Source organism: Centruroides sculpturatus, unplaced genomic scaffold (assembly GCF_000671375.1).
Source record: "Centruroides sculpturatus isolate CEXI.00-Female unplaced genomic scaffold, Cexi_2.0 scaffold144, whole genome shotgun sequence".
In the NCBI taxonomy this organism is placed as follows: Eukaryota; Metazoa; Arthropoda; class Arachnida; order Scorpiones; family Buthidae; genus Centruroides; species Centruroides sculpturatus.
The window spans coordinates 555,772-579,934 of NW_019384315.1; the positions used below are offsets into that span (position 1 = coordinate 555,772).

Below are 24,163 nucleotides of genomic sequence, written 5' to 3' on the forward strand. Positions count from 1 at the left end.
AAAATATATAGTAAACAGAATTTTGTCGTCTTTCAGATACAGTAATACAATTCTACTTTTTTAACTCTAAATTTTCAAAATCGATTGAATTAATTTGATAACTTTATTTAGGCCCTAATAAGTCTGTAAGTTTAATATAAACGAAACATCAAATAAAATGTAATTATTGCAAGTATAATTTATAATTAAATTAAATCCGGAGTTAAATACTTCAACTCATATAATAAAAACATTGCTATCATTAGAATAATAGACTAATTATTTAAAAGTTTTCTAAATAATTCGGTTTCTAAAATGTAAGCTAAATTTTACAAATTTCAATTAATTTAATCTAAATATCCAGTTTTAAATAATGATAATAACTTGTATTATTAGAATTCCTTTAAAATAAAATGTTATTTTGAATAACTAAAATTCTACTTGTAATATAATATAGGCCTAATATAAAGGCTGTAGTATGTAACATCTATTAAAATAAATGAAATATATTCAAACGTTTTGAAGCATGTAAAGCTAAGAGAGATGCCACGAAGTATACACCACCAATTCCAATATTCTATTGCAAAGATTTACAATGTTGTGCACGAAACTGTTGTCACGCGATACTATCGAGGAACAAACTTTGCTATTGACCAATAACTGGCTAAAAATTTCAAAAAACAAGTTAGTATTTTGCTATTTAAGAAATGATTATAATCCATTAATTAGATATCATGATTCTCTATTTAGAAAAGTGTACTAGATTATTTATAAAATAAGCAAATCAATAATAGGGTGTACTTGAATGTAAATCAAAACAATATGAAACTAATTTTACTCTTCTACTGTAAGTTATAAAACCATTTTGGTATTATTCTGTATGGATTTTCTTTTTTTAAAAAAGTTCCTGAATATGGCCTCTGTTTAGAGGTGACCGTCGTTGCAAGTTCGACTGTATTTTTCATATTGTAACTTAGGCACATTTATCATATTTTGAAAATCTTTACGTTATAACAGAATCGTTTAAAAAAATACAAGAGGATCATTTTTAAAAGAAGTTGTACTACACTAGATATGCATCTTAATATAATAAGATGCCAGACAATTTTATTTTTTATTACTTTCGTTCCCGTTTCATTGAAACTTCTTCAGATATACTTGAACTCTATAAAACAAATTTATGTGTTCTTATTCAAACTGAGTAGATATTTAACACGAAAGCAAATATTTTATGAAATTATAAAAGTGAGAAGAAAAATAAAATATTTGGCATAATTACTTGGATGAAAACAGCCAAAGTTTTCATTAAATACGATTTTTATATATTTGTTAAAAATATGAGAAATATTACATAAGAATTGCATTTAGCTATATTATTTTTATACATAAATTTTAAGCAATTTTCTGTAAAAAAAAAACATAAAAATAATTAAATAATTTTAACCAATAGATTAATTTGCATTAATCAAACTTATTAAATTTATTAATGATAAAAATTCGATTTAATATGTATTGTACTGTACTTCATGTATAACGAGTTATATTAAGACATTTTTTTAAGGTTATTAATCATTGGATATCATTTTTATAACAGAATATTGAAATAATATTAAATAAAAACTTTCGATATTTTTTAAAATAAAATCTATAAATAATAATGTAAGTCAATAAAAGATTTTTTAAAATGTTTACAAAGATTCACTACAAAAATTCTGAGAATCTTTGAAAATTTTTACAAAATTTCATATGAAGTTTGACTTGAAATTAGACTAAATTCCCATTTAATAAAATTTGTTAATTTAAAAATTGATGATGATAAATAATTTGTTAATAAATAATTGATGTAACTTGTAATAAACATTCTGTATTTAAAAATTAAAGCTATAAAAAAAGTCATATTTTGTAATTATTTAGCTATTTATAAATATTTAAAAATAGTTATAAATATTTAAAAATCTCGCTTTGAGTTTTTGCTGTTTCTTTATGAAGAAATTTAAGAAAAAACTTCATTAATATTACTTTAAAAAATTAATTTAGCTTTATATATAAAGTATAATAGCCTAAAATAAAGTTCCAGCTCAGAAATTTATTTAAACAATTTTTAAACGTAATAAAACATATATTTTTATTAATTTAAATGTTAAATAATAAATAAATGTTATCAATACGCTTACTGACTAAAAAATATAATAATTGTTTTCGGTGTCTTCTAAACAAGTGCTAATGACGCACAATTAACAGATAAAGAACACGAAGAATTATAAGATATCACATAACACCGTTTGTGCTGCCAGCTATAATGTTAAAAGTAAATAAAAAATATCAAATTCTAGATGTATCCTCTGCTGTGTAATTGTTGCTTTTAATGGTTTTATCTTTTTTTTATCATTGTTTATATGGTTTTATATGTGGCAGCTTCTATCTGGTCACATTGATCCGTGTTCATCCGATTAAAAAAAAATTTTTATTGATCTATATTGATAAAGTCTATATATAGGCTATATATACAGTATACATATTTATAAAACAAATTAATTTATTTATATTTATTCTTAATTTATTTTACAGTAGTTTAACTGTAAATAAATACATTTATTATCTATACACTCATCAATACAGCAGTAATTCTAAATATATTAAATGGGCCTGTATATTTCTTATTGATGTCAACAAATTAACATATTTCATAACTGCATTAATAGCATTTTTCTTTTCTAATTATTGTTATGCTATTAAATAGCAAACGTGACTTGACAGTATCCTATTTTCTGTAAATATTCCCTGATAAATTATAGACTTAAATATGGAAGAACTTTTTATGTTTTTAATTATAAAATTCTATTAATTAGAATCTCTTCTGTATTTAAAAAAGGAGGGGTAGAGCCACTCAATAAATCTAGGCTAAAGAAAGGAAGAGAGTAGAGGACGAGAAAAGGATAAGAGAGAGATCTTTCCTGTATTTAAATAAATAAATAAATAAATATTTTAAAAAGTTGTATATTTATTTGAATACTGTACTAGAGACAGTTTCATATAACTTTATGATTAAAACTGTAAATATACTCCATTACAGCATTTAGCAAAAAAGTTTAACAAAGAAAATTTTCATTTTAAAAGTAAGATCTTTGCAATTATTCTCACAAAGATTTCACGAATCGATACATTATTTTGCGATTGACAATTAAAATTTCGAGAATTCTCGAACGACATGTAGTAATGAAGGAAACCTACAATGCCACTGGAAATAATCGAACTAAAATCAGAAATAATAATATTGAAATCGAGATAATAGTTTGTCTTAGATTTATTGAAAGCGTTTCTTTAATTTGTGAAATTCTTCGCTTCTATTTTGCATAATGCCGCGTGTTTCGTGAAAATCTTTGACTAAATCGCCAAAACATTCCTTTCATTACCGCAAATTCGTAAAATTTTTGTGAGAATCTTCTTATTTTTGAAATGCATATATTCTTTCGTGAAATCTTTTCGATAAATGCTACAAACGAGTGTAAAATGAACGAGTAAATTCTAAGCAACTTCATTATTATGCGTAAGTACGTCCTACAAAAAATAAGAAACCTGTATATACACCTGAAATACGAGGTATATATGTTTTTAATATTTATAAATAATAATTTAAATCATTTATTTTTTAAAATGCAGAGACTATTTACAGTTTCTTGCTTCAGATTGTTAAGACAATAAATCCATTGATCTTGTTTGATATTTGGATAAAATGCAAAAGAAAAAGTATATTAAACTCGTTAATTTTTAATTTATTAATAAATAAATAATTGGAAGGAAACTATATAAAGAAAATAAATTTAAAGTGTTTCTGATAGGAAACTTGCAATTAATTATATAAAAAGAAAACATTTTTATTAGTTGCAACGGTAGCATCTCGATGATCTGTGCAGATGAGCTTTAAAGTAAACATGAACGAATTTTATTGCGACATGAGAAATTTTATGGATATATTCCAATTTATTATTACGAATAAAGATCATATAATATTGAAAATATAATATTAAAAATATTTATTAGCAAATCGATCTGAACAACAGATTTACTCTATGGTTTTTAATATAAAATAATAGAAATAACTTATTTTTTCCAGTTGCATACAGTCTTAATTAACGATAAAGTTATTTTACAGTTTTACGTTTTAATTAAATTTCAAATTATAAATTTGAAAGCTGAAAAACTGTTTCAATATTTATAAAGTTCACAAGTTTATATTTGATAGGGCCTATTCATATATTGATGATTATTATTTATGATCCAATAGCATATTTAAATGAATATCCTTCAAAGGAAAGAATACATGTAATTAACTAATATAATTGCCAGAATATATTTCTGACCTTGAAGATATTATTTATCCTAAAATTATTGGATATATTCCAATTTAAACATTTTATCATTTGAAAAATTCTGTAGAAGGAAACTGTCGAATAAATACCGAAAAATAATAATATGTTCTATAAGCATATTTTACTTTTAATATTTTAAATAAAATATATGAAGGGAAAATAAGTAGTTATTTAAATTTTATTTTCTTTTGTTTATAAATTGCAGTGTAATGACGAAGTAATTAAGACTTTAATGAAGTCCATCAGGTTATAAGTCAAATATTACAGTCAAAGCTACACTAACATTTTGGTTACAAAATTACGAAATATTTTAAATTTAGACAGACATTTAATAAATTTTCTTGTAACAATAATGTCTAGTATAAGCTAATTTTTAGAATGTACTGATGATTTATATTTTCAATAAATCCGCAATAAAATAATAAAAGTTGAATTACAGCAACCGAATAAAACCGAATCATCTGAGATCATCTCCAGATGTCCCTTACTTGAAATAAAAGATCCCTGTAGTCCATTCAACATTGTGGTCCTGCAAAATATTATTGAATTGATAAAACTTTGAAACTAAACAGCAACATTTCCAAGCAGCCGCCCTCTACAAGTCAATAATAAGTTAAGGGAGAATACTATTTTGTATTCCTCCGATGCATGATAGCTGTAAACCTGTCCAATGTTAAATTTACTTCCTAGCGTACGTACAGATGAAGGCCAGGTTTGAGCTCTAATTAGAAAACTGGAAATTGCTGAGGCCAAAGTTTTGTGAAGGGCAGTGACATAACAATGTTAATCAGTTCGCGTGGGCTATATCTTATATATTACCGTAGTACGATATGTTTTTTTTTCTGTTTTGACATAGGTATGCACATAAAATGACTAATACAAACCGTAAATTTTTGTTGTAACTGTACTAAATTAAAATATATATTAAGTTCTTACTAAAACATATTCGGAGTTATGTTTCAGAAACTACACGTATGTTTAATACGAGATAAAATCTAATAAACTAATTATATTTTTATCGAATTCATTAAGTCATTAGAATAAAATTTGAAATTATAAACAACTGAATTTTTTAAAATTTAAAAATATTAATCCACAATTCTTTTTTATAAAAGTGACACGCACGCTCTTCATGAATATGCAAATGAATTATAAAAATGGTATGTTTATTGTCACGAATCTTCATATTTTATTTACACATTCTTCATATTTCATGCATATTTATATAGTCTATTAAAAAAAATTTTAATTCTGTAGGAATTTTAAGAGAGACTCAAAATACTAATTATTAAGTAAGTCTGAATAATGAAAGCTTAATTTGCATAGTTATATAATTACAATAAGTTATATAATAGTGAATATTTTTCCTTTAAAAGAAACTATCCTATAAACTGAGTTAATAATTTTCTTGTTATAAAATTATGTATAATTATCTAGCTTAAAAAATAAACCTATGATATATCATTTTTAGAATTCCCTTAAACGTTGTATAACCTTTCTTATAGAGTAAAACGAAGTTAACTAAGGGTCAAAAATTATTTTAAATAATCCGCTTTCGACAGTATTGTGTAGGCCTATAGTATACATTCCTTACGAAAAATATAATATAAAATATTAGTATAGAATTTTATAGAATTGAATTTAATGCACCATTATACTCTTTTATTTTTATCTTCAGGTAATTCCAGATGTAAATGTATTAAACTTTTTGACTGCATGATTGCAATAGTTTATATATCAGGGCATGAGAAAGCCGAAAATAGTTATGCGATTAAGAATAATATGGATGACAACACAATAAACAATATTCAATTAGGCTATGCGTTATTTCTTCCAATTCTGAATGAATGGGTTATTTACTGGAAGAAAGAATAATGTTAGGCAAAATTGAATAAATTTTTAAAATTATTTTCAGAATATTTCTGCAAATTTAACACTTACTTTCAATAGTCTACTGGTTTATTTCTAGAAAATTTACAATTTAAAATTACAATTTCTACTGAAAAACTCTACAGATGTTGATTTGTAAACACGCAAACATGTTGAAACGACTTAACTGTTAAAATGCATACATTTATGTAATTATTAAAATAGTTTTTTTATATAAACTATTCAATGGGCTATTATATGAATTTATAAAAAATCACATAAGCTAGATTTCTTCTAAGCGAAGTATAATTGAGTAAATGAAGTATTGATTTAGAATTAGAGCCCTACTCAATTTATCTAATAGTCATTACATACACTTCTGTATTCAGTTACAATCCTACCTATCTAGAAATGGTGTAATATTGCCTTAAATACTATCTTATGCAATTTTTTAAATAATAAATTAGATGTATGATCTATATGTTTAATTAATTCGATTTTGTCACAATCGTGATTGAAGATTTAAGGCTATGCATGGATTTACGAGGCTAAAATGATTAAAACAAAGAAATTTAAATTATCATTACTAATATTTCTCAAATTTAATTTATATCAATTAATGACGACTATTTGTTTAAATTATATTTTTGATTTTAAACAAATATAAAACGCATTTATATATTAAGAAACAGTAACATGAAAACGAAAGTAGTTTATTAAAGGCTCTACAGACAATAGCTGCATATCAGCATTATGAGGTCCCCAAGAGCGAATAATCTCAGGAGGCCCCAGGGCTAGGCATAATGGTGAGGCTACTATGATATCAAGATTTTAGGAGTCGGTAATTCTTATAGACTGTCTCGTCTACGATACAGATTAAATAATAAACCGCAACTTAATGAAAAAAATAATAATAATTTAACAATAATTAATCGTAATACTACAGTTAATTAAATACGTATAGGACTATTTATAAAATGTAACCAGTAACATATAATAATTATTATTTGTCCAAAATATATTATGTAATAATTTAAATGACGACATAGGCTATGTTAGAATATGTATATTTGTAAGAATTAATTAGGAAATAATTATTTTTTTCAAATGTTCTCTATTATTAAACAAATTTCTTTTGCATTGTAATAAATTTTATTTTTTTACAATAAACTAATGTAAAAAAAGTTTTAAAAAATTTAATTAAATATATCTTAAAATAATTTGGTTTCTTAAAAAGAATATACTTAAATAATAATCTGAGCATATTATTTACAATTAAAGTAATAATCCACAACTTATTATCAATTTAGGAGTCAAAATAACAATTTATTACTTCAAAAATTTATTATTTAATATCATATAAAAGTTATTAAAGAGATTAATAAACAAAAACAATAATTTCAGATTTAAAAAAAATAATTATACAATTAATAAACTGAATCTATTTCCGGCAATCGGATTATTTTTATATTTATACTATATGGATGATTTTAATCTTAAAACAATAAAATGGAAGACATAATAAGTATAAATCTTAATTCTTTCAATTTTAAAGATATTTATCTTAATTATTTTATCGCTTATAAATAATTGTAAATAGAAACAAAATAATATTTACAGAATTTTTTTTCTTGTTTTTTAAAACCGGTACGAATCTAGATTTAAGTATTATTTATTACATTTTAACAAAATATTTTAAAGAATTTCTGAATTAAATAGAATTATCATCTTCATACCTTTCTTTATTGTCTATTTTAAAAAATATTTTATGTTAAATCTATTAAGTAGACTCAGAAATTCACTTATAAGTGTTACCAGGAAACTCTGACTCCTTTACTTTTGTAAATAGATAAATTAAGAAAAAAATCAAATAAGTACAGGAAAAGATTTGAATGTGACAAATGCAATTATACACTTGTATACACCTGTACAGTACACACAATATCTAAGAGTTTAATCTTCATCCACAACACTAGTGGATGAAGATTCGAGACTAACAACAATTCTAGTTACCCTACTGATACGACAGAAGTTAATAATATAACTATTAAAAAATTTAATAGTAATTTGAAATAAGTTTATGACTTCATTTAACAATGTAAATAAGTTAACATTTTATTTACTTATGTAAAAACATAAGCTGAAAGCCTTAAGGGACGTTGAATACTGTCTTCAACGACAGCATAAATATATTCTTTAATATTAAATAACAATATAAACTATAAATAGAATAAAAAATAAATTAATTAAACTTAAAGCTAGTAGAAAAGTAATAAATTTTTATCAATTAAGCAATAGTTTTTAATTTAGTTTAAAAAATTTAAACGTTGTAATTAAGATAACAACAAGGAAAAATTATTTTGTAATGTATCAAAATTGTACTTTAAAGAGGAAGTAATTATATAAAGGTATACATTTTATATTATTGTATACCTCACACACACATATCATATATATATATATATATACACACACACTACATACTCCAAAAATAAAGTTTTTAAGAGTAATATAATATTATATAATCGATTTTAAGTTATAGAATACATCTTATAATCTATTTTATGCTCCTACGATAACTATTAGTTAAATCATAGAATACAGAAAGCTTAGTTAAAATTCATTAAATTATTAATCATTTGAGATAATATATTAATTCTATTGAATCGATATATATTTAAATATATATATATATTAAATATATATTTAATAAGCACGAGTCATAAATACTTTTGTTATTTTTAAAATTAATCTTTATAAAACAAATTTAAATGATTCAAAAATCACTTTTATAAGTTAAAATATATAACAATTTTAACTATTTTTAATGGAAATACAAAAAGAAAAATGAAATTAAAGAATCTTAATTATTTTATATTAACAACTCTATTTTAAATGTATTTTAATTAAATTTTTATCCACAAGATTCTTTTAATTAAATTTTCCTATAGCTTCAAATGTCAAAAATATTTTTTGTTGTATTTAAAAAAGATCAAAATTAGTCTAAATGTAAACTAAATTAGCATTATGTATTTTGCGCCAAAATTTTAATTACAAATATCCTTGAATTTGGATCAATAATTTCAGAATAAGAGGTTATTATGGATTGTAAATAGCTTGAAAATTTCAAGGTAAAAACAATTTTTGATTTCATTTCCTCCAATCTAAACAAGGTTTTATTATAAGAAAAAAATTATTTATAATTTGCTTTTTAGAAAAAAAAAGCAAATTATAAATAATTTTTTTAACTCTCAACACCTTTNTTTTTTTTAAATAAATTTTTTAAAATAATTTCAAATAATTAGTAATAGAAAATTAATTTTCTTTCTCAATTAATTATAATAATCTTCATATAGGTGTAGACAATATATTAAGCCTCATATTTAAATATATTAATTCCAATAACCTTTATTGAAAGGCCCTCAAAGTAAGACTGAAATTTCTCATCTATTTTATATATTTGAATATAGATCTACCTATAAAATTTATATCTTAAATTGACTTTTATCCAAGATAACTTTCACTAAAGACAAATAATATCATACCTTTGGTGAACAACGTAGAGATATAAATAAACCAGTTTTTAAAAAAGAAATGTTCATAAATAATAGCCTATTCGAAAGCATTAACTGCTTCAGCTTGTGCACAGTTAAGCGTGGAAGAAGGACACGAAAGCTTCTATATAGGAAATTAACCATAGAAGAAGTTTCGATAGACAAATCTTAAGATAAAAAAATTTTAACGTTTGTCTTTGGTTTTGATTCTTTTTGATTATTTATTGATAAATAAAATAAAATAAAATTCGATAAAATTATTATTTTTTTTTTTCAGATATCATTTATTTATAAGTAAACAATAGTTTATTATGGTTTTGGTATGCATATGTAAAGTGTAATACATTTAAGAATAGCCATTTGGAAAGAGAATATTAAAGTTTTGTGAAACGGTAAAATCTTAATGTAATGATATAGACTTTGTTTAATTAAGAAAAAAATTTGAAATTTTAATTGAGCATGCCTTGTTAATTACTGGAACAAATAACTTATTTTATGATGTTATAAGTTTTATTACATTGATTAATTTTAATCAGATAAAACAAATAAATTTTCATATCTCTTTCTCGGTCATCATTCTGAAAAGTTTAGTTTTACAAGTTGAACATTAGCCAAGAGAATAAACAACATAGTTAATAGATATAGGAGTAAAATTCCACGACTGAAAGGACTTAAATTCAATTTTTATTTCTAAATCAACTATGTAATTTAAATAAAGATGCTCAACAGACAGCGAAACATATAAAATACTTAATATTCTTGTATAACCAGAAAAATCACAAATAATTGTACCATGTTTAGAAGTTAAATACAATAATTATTTTTATATTAAAATTAATCAAAATCTATAGAATTTTCGAACGAAGCCAGTAACCATTTTATTATAAACGAAATTACACCGTCCATTAAAACGCATTACTCGATAAGAACTAGACTCTTACAGCATTTATCTTATTATTTTTATGAATTTCATTTAGGGTGGAATTTTATTAGGAAAAAAACTGATCGTGTCGTTATATTTAGACCTAATAAATGCACTATTAAATCTCTATATCCGAATTCCAATATCAGTTTATACAATATTTTTGATATCCCAATACGAAAAGATGTTTTTTTTCTTATTTTTATTTAAAGAGTAAGACCAGTAAGCTACAGAATTCATTACTAACATTAATTATAATTCTGTATTTTATGACTTGTGAATGTTTATCGTTGGTCCCCATATCCTCATAAACAGAGATAGGTTCCATTAAACTAGACTATTTTTCTCTTTTTGCCAGAGGAAGTATAAAAGTTTAAAAAAAAGAGAGCGAAAGAGAATATCAACGAATGTATTGTAGAGTTTACCGTTCTAAATGGGAGATAATTAATGGTCCATAAAATATTTACAAATTATTTTCTAATTTGTAATGCCTATAAAAATTAGGAGATCTGAAACATGATGTGAGTAATACATCAAATATGGAGTGACACATCAATTCCTTTCTCGTGTTTGATAGAAAAATAAATTATAAGTTATTGTATACAATATTTTTACAAATTATTTTCTAATTTGTAATGCCTATAAAAATTAGGAGATCTGAAACATGATGTGAGTAATACATCAAATATGGAGTGACACATCAATTCCTTTCTCGTGTTTGATAGAAAAATAAATTATAAGTTATTGTATACAATATTTTATATTTATAATCGATCGTTTCGATAAGTGTGTCATTAAAGTTTTTTCTTAAAAAAATCTTAAACAATAAAACATATTTATCTTGGAATTTATTTAGCTTCTTTCAATGCAAAGTATGAAAAAAAAATCATTAAAAATTTTCCTTAAGTTTATAATATTTTTCCATTTAAAAGTTCATAACATAACTATAAAGGCTAATCTATAAAATGTTTTGAATTATTTAATAAAAGCACATCTCAACTCAATGTTTTAAAAGAATTCAATTTAGATATAACATATAAAACTATTTATTGCTTGGAATAATACATTTTAATTACTTAAATTACATAATTTAAATCATTTTATTATATAAATTATCTATAAACTTATTGGCTGTACTGTACCTATAGGCTATATTATTTTGCTATTTATATAATATTTAGCAGAGAAATGCGACTTTTCCGTATTTTCAATACGTTAAATAGATAAATAGAACATGAATTCAAGAAACAAATAATTAAATTATTCATTTTAATATATTATAAATAATAAGACAGTTATAACTATTGGTTAGCCTATATTTTAACTTAGAAATATAGTTAATTTAATTGAGAAATGAGATCTATATGATAAATCTTTATTATTATTATTATTTTTTCCTCACATCTGTATTCAAGTATCTACATATGGCAAAAGATATTGCCATCTGTATATTAATCTAATAAAATTATAAACAACTTGAAAACGTGGTAGACCTGTCCACCGCGAGTATAGATTGCATTTTATTTTCGATTTACTTTTATATTTAAAATAAATTTTAGTATAATTTATTGAAACTTGTCTTTAATAAAAAATTTACGATCAATTCTACTAAAATTTCAATTTTTAAAAATTTTTATTTAATATGTAAATAATTTAGTATCTTATACCTTATAAGATAATATAAGGAAATCTTAGGAATAAAAAATAATTATTGAGTAAAATAACTGTTTATAAATGCGCCCACTGTTTATAATGTTTTATATTGTTATGTATTAATATATTTTAAATATTTTATTTCTACTGTAAAACAATTTAATTACAGACTTAATATGTAAAAATATTTAATGCTAAACTAATCTGTTAATGCTTAAACTGTAACTTATTAAGCTGACACTTAAGCATGCTTTACATGAAAATAATTTTAAATAATATTTACGTTTGTTAGATTTTTACTCGGAATCTTATAAAATTTAGCCAGAAATTTTAATAAATTTTATTTCAGACTTATTTTTTTTCCAGCTGAGTACAATACAACGATAAATGTTCTAAGTTATTAATATAAAATTAAATAAAATTCTATTTTATAACACCGATAAGTTACTTATAAGCTTTATATAAGTTAGTCCTTTATAAAGCACAAAGTTAATGAATTAATATTACATCTTATGTTAACCTAGCTGAAATATAACAACAAATTTTAGATTTATTAATGTAATTTTTCATAATAAATAAATAAATATTTATAAAATTACTTAAATATTTCAATTTATAGGCCTAATTATAATATAGATTAGAGGTTTTAAAGAAATATCTTATTAGTATTTATAATTAACTTTAAACTCTTTTGTTTAATAAACAAAATGTTTCCTTTAATTAGTACGAAAATTATTTTAATTAAATAATTTTACATTTTTATAAATTTATAAGTCCAATTTTAGTGCTTAAGCTCTCAACATCTTCATTTATTAAAGAATCTAAGAAATTTAAATTTGAAAAACAGAATTTAGATGGATAAAAATGAAGAATTTTAAAGCAAAATATCGAATATACATGCTTATATAATTAAATTTAAATGATATTTAAGTTTGAGTGAGGATTGAAGTATCATATATTTATATTTATTAAGATCAAAGAGAAAAGCAGAAAATAAATTTGTTTTTTGATTTTCTTTACTTCTTTTTCTTCCTTCAAAAGAAACGTTCAATAAGAGATAATAGATTAAAATTTAAAATTACTTTTTTATCTTTCAGTAAAAATGTTCTACATGAAGAGTAATTTGTAATAAATATCCTGAATGAAATGAAATAAATGAGTAAGAAATTAGATCTTTATTTGCTACAACGTTTAAAAGTTTACAATAAATGTCACAAAAACTTGTTACACTTAAAGTTCTTTGTAAAAATCGATCCTTATAACACAAATAAAGGTTCTATTCAAGATAAAGAAATAAAGAATTGTTAAATTTTATAAAAGATGACAAGAAGCGAATAGTTTAAGATAAAGAAAACAGTCTTTTATCTTATCGAAAATAGAAATTAGGAATATAGGCAGATAAAACATTTAAATGAAAACAAAATGAAAGCCTATATTAATCACTGTTAAAATAAGCTTCAGTAGAAAGAGACTACTTATTAAAACATCAACGTCATATAGAAAATTCTCTTCGAGGATCTTTCAAGACGACAATTTAAACAATAGACTAAGTTTTAAAGAGACAATTATTTTTTAAATAAATATTCTACATATAAAAGAGATGAGAGTATCTCATTTTCTAACATCGTAAAAAGTTGACTGTCGTTAATGCTATCTTTAATATCCCGACCGCGTATAGAATAAAAGATACAATTCCTGTTACCGTTGTTGCCAATGACATAAATCCTACCATAAGGTATGCTGTTTCAGTCTTGCTTTCTTAATACAGACCCTGCACTCTGCATAGATATTAAAAGTGTTTTTTCTTACTCCTAAATATATCGGAACGAACAGATAGGAGCTTAACCTATGCTTTAGTGGTAAGAATGTATATTATCATTTATATATTTGCATTATGTAAATTTCCTATAGTTCAAGACAGTTTTTAAATATTAAAATGCTCACATGTTAACTAATTCTTAAGAATTTCTATCTAGAAAATCTAAAAAACAATTTAAAAATTTATAAATAATAATTTTATTACTGATAAACTAAGTAAAAACATGTAAAAGTTATTTGTTATAAATCCTATCGAAGGCCTTCGATAGAATTTATAACAAATTATACGGATTTATTCTTCTTTTCTATAATATAAACTATTACATTGTATTAAATTAATACAATATAATAGTTTATATTATAGAAATTTTCCTTCATATTTTATATTTTGTCTATTCGTTGTTTAAAAGTTTTGTATAGTTAGAATGGCTTGTTTAAAATTTAGTTGTATAAAAAAATTTGACCTTATACAACAAAAAAATCTATAGAAATAAGCTTTATTATTATAGAACAGAAAATTATAAGGCCTACTATAATTAAGGTTCACAAAGGCCTATAGAAGCCATTTTTAACTCTAAGATGTTGTAAAATAGCCTTCAAACTTATATTAATTGCTTTTTATTTGTTATTTTAAAACTTGGCCCATAAAAAATACAGTGTTAATATGTTATTAAATATATGTTGCATTAATAAATATTATTAAAATATCTTAAAACTTGATTTAAATTAAAAGTAAATTAAAAATCTAAATTAAATAGAAATGTCTAAGGTCAATATAAAATATTTTTTAAAATAAAAGTAAAGGTAAATATTATATTTACGCTCTATTATTAAGATATAAATATTTAAACGTAAAAAATTAATAATTTAAAGGAAAATAAAAAGCAAAATTTTATATTTAATTTGTTTTTTACTTGTATACTTTATAAATTTTTTACTATAAAGTTTAATAATAAATACAATTAGCTTAATTTAACTTTGTTAATATTATAATACATATTTTTTAAGATAAAAATATACAGTAAATATTTTACATTTTAATAAATTTCTACAAATACATTTAAATTAAAATCTATAATAATCTCATAAATAATGTTTTCAACGTGTAAACAGGCTTAAAATTTATGTAAAATTTCTAATTAATTATTATTAATACTGTTTTTGTTAGGATTAACTAGTTAGTTTCATTAAATTATCAGATAATTATATAAAAATATAAATTAATAAAAATACCTTACAAAAACCAATTCGAGTTTTATATTCCACAATTTAATTTGAAGCACAATTTTATGTTTTATGCTAAATTCTATAATTCTATCCGAAATTCAAGGCCTCCCAGGGGTAGGGGGCCTGGGGAAAAACACATTTTGGAGGCCCTATATCAAATTAAATTATATTAAACAATAGGAAATAAACGAAATTGTATAGAGGTCCCACTTCCACAAGCCCAAGACATTTTGTTCCTTTTGCCCCACTCTGAAAGTCCCTGTTGAGGTCTTCTACATTTAAAATTTAAAGTGTGGTTTAATAAATGTAGATAATTTTTTTAATAAAGTATTATTTTTTTTCTACTTAAGATATTAAGAATTTTCTTTTATCATCAAATTAACTAAAAAGTTATAAATAATTAACGATTTAATCTAATAAAAGTATATACAGTATATTTGTTTATAAATTTACTTACCGGGTATCATGTAGAGGTGGACTAATGGATGAACGATTCGCTTAGCTCACTTTGGATTCGTCTAAATAAATAAAGAAATAAAATAAAACTTGTGGGAAAAACTTCAGATTTAGCCTAATTATAAAAAAGTCATCAGTTGTATAGAAATAAATTTATATTATATAAAATTCTATACATTAATTTTTTAAGTAAGTTTATATAGCTTCGTTTTTTCGTTTTTTAAATTAAGTTTTATTGATTTAATACTGTAAAAAATTTAAATTTATACATTTCTTAGGCTCGGATAACATCAATATTTGCGTAATTAATAATAGAAAAAAAATTGAGATTATTATTTTTTTTATTTTTATTATTGTTAATTTTTATAAAAATATTATTTGCATTTGCATTTAAGTTGGTGAAAAAGATATTCTCTACGTGCTTAGGTCAAGGATAACGAGCTTTTATTATATTTTTTTCAGTTGACCAAGATGAGATTTAGGTCTTAGGCACTTTAGCCTATTTTCTATTTTAAAAACTTCTGACTTGATTCATCAAATAGAGCATAGGTCTATAAATTCAGCTTAAAAAATAAAAGGGGAAAAAATTGTTTTAACTTAGCCAAAAATACAAAGTAATACATAAAATCTATCAATCATTTGTAAAGTTGGTAAATCTATTTGGTAAATACAGAATTATTATAAAAATATAATTCAAAATTAGTTAATCATTGCTAGTAGGCCTATAATTTCGATGTTTAAACTTTAGATGACAAATTAAAATTAAGAAAACTTTATTTTTCATATAAATTAGCTTCGTATACTTCTTCTCCATAATTAAGAGCGTGTAGACTCAAGATTTATAATTGTTTCTATCCTTAAAGATCTCTCGTTATACTGTATTATTATATTGTTATATGGTAAAGATATATCTAGCATATTATATTATTTTAAGCGTAGGTCTATATAGTTTTAAAATGTACAATATTATCAAGCATACTTTACATATATTTTATATAAGATGCAGAGAAGAATTTTTATAACGATTTATAATGATTTAAAATTTTTAAATTTACCTATAAGCTTCGTTTTTAAAAAATGAAAGTCTACAATTTCCAATTATTGAATAACTTCAAGCTTAATTAATGCTAATTAAAATTATATAAATCATTTTTTAAAATGTTGGAAAGCTTATTTCTTATTTCATATTAAATATTAAAAGTAGAATCATAACTGAATTTTAATATATTATAGTAACTGTAAAATACTGTAGTTTAGATCTATAGGCCTGATAACTTAATTTAAACTGTTTTATAATGAGTATTATATTCATAATCTCTATATTAAATTAAATATTATATAATATAAGTTATAATTAAAGTGAATTAATAAAAATTAAATAATACAATTTAAAACCCTAGACTTATACGAGTTCTTCTCGTCTACAAGGCTTAATTTTTGGATCTTTAAGCTATGCAAATTCGAATTTCTTTTGTTTTTTTGGTATATAAACCATCCAATCTCAAAATAATCAACATTTTATCGTCATATAAAATTATCTATGTTTATATTTATCATACATCATGCTAATATGCAATTTGCACATAAGATATAGCCTATAGATTTTATAAATAATTTTCTTATCGTATAAAACGAATGTGAGCTCAAGGTTTTACTAGTTTTTCAAGCTGACTGACTATAAAATTCTTTTCAAATAGTATAATTTTAAATAGTAACATTGTTATTTAAGAAGATATTGCATTATAAATTACGAAAAAATTTTATATGTTATATATAATTTAATAAAAGTTTAACAACAGAGTAAGGTTATCTTTACTTGTGCGGCTTATGTGCAGAAGTACTGTACAGGTTGACACTATAAACACAGCAGGATCAGAAGCATAAAACTCGTTAATGATAAAATAGAAGATAGATATAATAAATTTAAATATGAATTACAGGCCTAAATATTCTAGTGAAAGTTAATTAAAGACTTCGAACAGACTTCAAATAATTAATTTTTTAAATCATAATCAATCATAAAAAGCTTGTAATTTAATTTAAATTCAAGAACTTAAATATATATTATTAAATTTAGAATAATTTATATTAGTAACTAGAATATTATAGGAAAAACTTTGGAATTAAAATTTTAAGACTAGACTTCTTATTAATTCAAAGATATAGGCCTATTAAATAGCAAAATGATTTATAATTTTGTCATAACTTAAAAACTTTTTACTATTAATGTTCAAATTCTTCTAGTAAAATATATTGCCGCAATACGTATATAAATTATTATTTCACAGGTAATATTTACCTTCTTCAGTTTTTCATATTAAAAAGTTCTTGAAAAAAATGACTTTTTTTAAATGAAGAAAACGATGAACAAAGACTTAAAGAAGTTATAAGAGAGAAGAGAAAATAAGTTATATTAAATAGTCTTGTTTTTGTAATAACTACTCATTCAACCTTCTATTGCTTCTAAAACATACTTTTTCTATTGAATAAAATAAAAAAATAAAAATAAAAAAAATTACTTATAAGGAGAAATAATTCGGAAACTTTCTTTATTATTCTATATTTGTTTTAAAACAACACAGGAATATTACTATAAATTCTAATAAACTTATCTATTATCAAACTTCTAACAAGAGTAGAAATTAATAGAGAAGGGAAGTCTTTGGTTATTTGAAATCAAAAGCGCTGTTAAATTCTGATCGAGACAATCGAAATAATCTATTGGAATGATCATAAAAGCATTAAATAGATTTCTTACGCCATACACATGACAACAAATGAAGGGGAGGATTCGCTGGCACGATTGACAAATGAATCTCATCTCATCTAAACTTGGTAGACTAATTCAATAAAATTGTGTCTGCTTGAATACGTGGCTATTCTAAAATATTATCGTAAAGATAAGAAAGCTATTCTAAGAAAATTATATATGAAAACACATTTTTACTAATGAGTTTTTAATTTAGATTTAAGCATAATGAAAATCAAATTATCTAATTCGTTATGATATTTGGACCTATTTAGTAGATAGATCTACGATATTTGCTAGGTTCACAACACAAGAGAGGTTATGAAATGAATTTAAAATCAATATAAACATGCAGGAAATTTATGGAAGTTTCAGATAAATTTATTAGTTAGTTTACAACATAATTTATTAAAATTAATCTTATTAACCTGTCGAATTACAGGGTTTTATTTTATAAACACTCTTTAAGTTTATAAAAATTTAAATTAGAATTCTATCCCATAAACTTTAATTAGTTAAAAATCTAATTGTAATTAATATCATAATCTAAATAATAAGCGAAATAACGAGTATATTATATTCATTATTAATTTTATATTAAAATTTTAAAGTATTACTATTGTAAAATTATAATACTCTACGAGTTGAAAGATAAATGTTTGCATATTTAATTTAATTTTATTCAAAGCTGAATTTAATAAGCCGGCAATTAAAAATTTGGCCTAAACCCTAATATGTATACCTAACGGTATGATGTAAGTACAGTACAAGAAAGCAATGAAGTTAAACTTTCAATGCCAATGTCCATTTAGTTTTAAGACCAAATAAGAAATTAAAACTTTGATAAATAATTTATTTATTTATATTTCTTATTCTTTGTAATGATAATGATTATTATTTTTCTTTTAAAATAAAAAATTTCGAGGAAAATAATAATTTCAGTATATTATTAATTAAAAATAATCATTGCAACAAATTACATTTTAAATATATACCGTGATTATAATTATTATTTACAAAAATAAAAATAGATTTAACAAGAAAATTTCTAGAAAACTAGAAAAAAAATATTTAGCTGTAAAATAACGGTTTACAATATTTAAAGGACTTAGTAATATTATTTAATATTGAATTATACATTCATCATTAGATTAAATTGAAAAATATTGTCTAAACTATAGTTTCTTTTTCTTAAGTCGATTTCGATTAAATGTTAAAGAACGTTAAAACTTCAATTATAACTATGTGAAAATTTCCGATATAGCATTATATTTTGTCGAATTGATGCTTCTATCTCGTAACAAATAAAGAAAAAACTAAGTTTCGTCAACTTACCCCGCAAGTTAAAGTGTTCCTTTATTTACAAAATTAAATATAATATACTAAGTTTATTTTCTTTCTAATGTTTATTCGTTAAATTTATGACATTTAAATATACATAAAAATGTAATTACACCATTTTATACTATAAACATCTCTTCAAAACTCGCTGACTTTTGTAGTTTACATTCTCTTTAATAGAACTTTAAAAGAGTGATGAGACATATAAAGAATTTTTAATAGTTAAAGGCCAAGTGATCATAATGAAAGTATAGGCCTATATATACTTTTTAATTTGACTCTTCAAATTTTTTTAATTTTACAACTTGAATATTCTAAAATTGCAACGATTTTTGAGAAAAAAAATTTTTGAAATCAGTTTTATCTCAGTAGAAAGTCTAAATAATATTAAAATTTCTGGACGATTATTAGATGCTAATCCGTATTTTATATTAATATTTTATTATTTTCGGCTCTTAAACCTCATTAAATATTTTACATATTTTTGCTCTTCGAATTTCGAGCATCCTCCTGTAATTATGAAGGATATTCGAACTTTCGGGAGAACAACTCCCAGGTGACATCAGTTTGTAAATTACAAATTAAGATTATAAAATAATAAATCTTTAAATGCGTTAAGACATTTTCTTAAGGTATTTAAGACATCAACAAGTATAGGCCTAATCGTTCAAACATATTTAAATAAGTTGTGCCTTTTGTTGATACTAAAACTGCAGATTTCACTAAAAAATTTCAGGATTTAAAAAAAAAAATAAAATACTTCTAAAAGAAAATTTAATATTTTTAACTTTTATTATAAAATTTAATGTTTAATTTATTTATTTCTTATAATTTAAATTTTCAAGCTTTTCTAAAAGAGAAATCAAATGTTGATTAGTGGTTTAGTCTAAACTTTTCGTATTAGTTCAATTTTAATGTCTATATCTTATAAACATTAGTGATTAGACTGATTTCTCCGATTGGTTTAGGCCTATGTTTTAATATTGTGAATAGATTTACAAGATAAATATCCTTCGAATGTGATAAAAAAAATTTGATAAAAATATGCAACCGAAGCGATGCATACAACTAGATTTTTATAGCGAATACTTGAATAATTTATCCTTATAATGAAAATTTTAATTAATAAATGAATAATAATCTATTAAAAAAAACTATCATTTTGTCAATCAAGCAATAAAGTTTATTATTATTTTAAAATTATGTTAACTTATCTTTAAATTTGTCATAATCATTATAAAATATTCCATTGGATACTTGACCATAAAACAACTGATTAATAAAGATTAATTAGCTTTAACTCTTAAAATACGAGTTTTTATACAAGAAAGTATAATTTTAATTGTTATTTAAAGTTATTCCATTAAAAGCGAATTTTATGTAGAAAGTAATATTAATTAAAACATTTTTTGATCGTATAAATGAAAAATAAACTGGCACTTTATATATTTTATAATATATATTAGATTTAAGCAGATATAGTACTGTACTGTGCATTATAATGAAAATTCCGAAGGTTAACATACTTTAAATGAAAGAAAGATAGTTTCGTTTAATGGCTTTTGTCAAATTACCATGAAATTCTTGACTCATTCAAAACATTTTGTAGCGGCTTAGGTTAAAGAAAGGATTTATTTCGTACTCGCAATCAAATGGACAGTAAACGTCCACTTAATCCGAAGTTACAAAGAATATCCCTTTCACAATTCCTTGTTTATTTGTTCGGAAAGTCTCCGTATGTGATCCGGGACAACCCTATACACATATTAAACAAATCAACAATGAGAGAAACACGAGTCAAAATTGCTTTCCTCCAGGCAAACAACACTGTAAGATTGTCGCTTGCATGAAAGGATATTTCTGTTTGTTGATGTCTAAGTCGAAGCTCCAATTTCAAAGACCTAATATAATTAAAGTGAGGGTAATAGACCAATAGAGAACCATTCTCTACCGATCCCCGATACCGAAAGAGGTCGTAAAATTCCATAAATAGAAGGCGTCATCGTTTAAGTACCGCCACCAATCCCGTTGAAATATCTTGGGTCGACCGTGGTTGACAGCTACTCGGGATTTTCTGTCCAGTTGGAATTCTATGCCTTTTGTCGTCGTCTCCTGTATGGTTTAACGATCAACAAGTCTTCGTAGTGGGGTGATGGGTTGCGTAAGAAGTCAAGGGAAACAGTATTGGTAGTAAAGAACGCAAATTATATAGTTTTTACGATGGAGTCGAGAACGACTCACCAGCTGCATACGGCTAGTTAATGTGACGCACGACCCGAAGCCTATTTAAAACTAACCTCCGAGACCCGGAAGAATTGAATGAAAGGAAAAGACATTATATTTCACAATGTGTTGTATGATAGATGAGATACAATAGAATAAGGGTGAGGTTATGAAAAAGTCGGCGGAATGATCTCACTCTTTATACAATTGTTGACACTCCACACGTTTTGTATCATGTCTTATTTCCCATCCTGTTTATGACGTTTTGCCATATGTTATTGCAAAATATGTTTCGTTTAATTTAAAACTGTATGTTGAAAATGAAAACTATTATACAAACTTAAATTTTTAAGTCAAATATTAAAAGTTTTAAAACATTTTTAAAAATTGTTGTATTATATACTACAGTAATCTAAATAATAAATAATAATTATTAATAAAAATTTGCCATTATATAGTATATCTTATTCTTTGTAATGATAATGATTATTATTTTTCTTTTAAAATAAAAAATTTCGAGGAAAATAATAATTTCAGTATATTATTAATTAAAAATAATCATTGCAACAAATTACATTTTAAATATATACCGTGATTATAATTATTATTTACAAAAATAAAAATAGATTTAACAAGAAAATTTCTAGAAANTAAGATATACAAGTTTTACATAGGCGCTTATACTATAGGATATACTATTTATTAATAGAAACTGTAAACTTGATGTATAGGCTAGATATAGATAGAGCTACACCAAACTTATGATGCATTACATATATTTTTTTGTTATAAAATATTAAAATAAATTAATCTCTTGAGATATACTTAGGTCTAAAAATATTGAGCTAATGTTACTATGTTCATAAACTTAACACAAACTACAGACTGGCATGCTAAATATCATAAAGCGCATGTTCTAAATAAATCCATTTAAACTATTAACAATAAAAATAACCTTAAAAATTATCATAAAAATCGATATAAATTTCATTTATACACCGACCTATCAATGCAATAATTCGGTTTTGAAAACTAATTTATATCATTTTATAGCAATAAAATTTTCTCTAAATCAACATGTTATTTTCAATTACGAGCAATAAACTTACCACTATAAATCTTTAATTCTTGTTTTATAGAAAATTAAAAATAATGTAGATGCCAGAAAGATTTTAAAACTCAACTCTTGTCTCATAAGAAGACATTCGATAGTCAACGGATCATGCAGTCCAGGTCTCCACTAGGAGTGATACTTCGAGCATTAACCAATCATCTGCTGCAAATGTTTTTCCTTATGACCAATAGAACTACTTGATATTCCTGGGAATGGATGCTCCTCCTACTCGTACGACACTTAATATGGATTGAGAAAAATGACAAGACTTTACTATTTAGACTATTTAGAAGTTTTTAAATCTAATTACTTTAAACAATTTATATAAATTTTAATATTTTTAAACTGGGAAAACAATATATTTTAGTTGAAACAATAATGAAAAAAGATAATTACATTTATTAAATCAATTTTTTTAGTATTTTTTGTAAGTATATGTAGCCTATAAAGCCTACACAACAACAAAATTTTGATATTAAAGAGTAGAAAAACAACTTTAAAAAAAATTTTAATCTTAATCTAGATGTATTTTTCTTTTTAAAAATTCTTAAAAACAAACATTCTGTAGCTAATTTTTTTCGGAAAAGTATCTTAAGAATTTGAAGGAAATTACTGAACTTTATTTTTTCATTAGAATATAAATTCATTTTACCTTTATAGTTCTAAAAAGTAAAAGAACGGTTTGCACATTAGATATAAATTTTACAGAATATGTTAATAATAGAAAAGATATTACAAGTTACAATTCAGGAAGTGGAAATGACGTTATTTACCAATTATTTCCGGAAAATAAAAAAAAATTGCCATCATATACACTGTCATAAATTTCTCCCACTCATCTCCCGTCTTCTTATACGTCATATTATTATATAAAAATAAAAAATAAAC

At 23.1% G+C, this 24,163-nt stretch overlaps 1 protein-coding gene across 1 annotated transcript in view; it reads right to left on the minus strand.

Moving 5' to 3' along the window:
- The window catches only part of LOC111623152 (homeobox protein Hox-D9-like), a 150,701-nt gene that overhangs the window by 115,810 nt on the left and 10,728 nt on the right, over positions 1-24,163 (minus strand). The window contains exons 4-6 of the mRNA XM_023365632.1: positions 24,049-24,124; positions 23,271-23,514; positions 15,850-15,910 (exon numbers count right to left, since the gene is read on the minus strand). The gene's annotated coding sequence lies outside the window, so the exon portion shown is untranslated. The remainder of the gene's footprint in view (positions 1-15,849; positions 15,911-23,270; positions 23,515-24,048; positions 24,125-24,163) is intronic.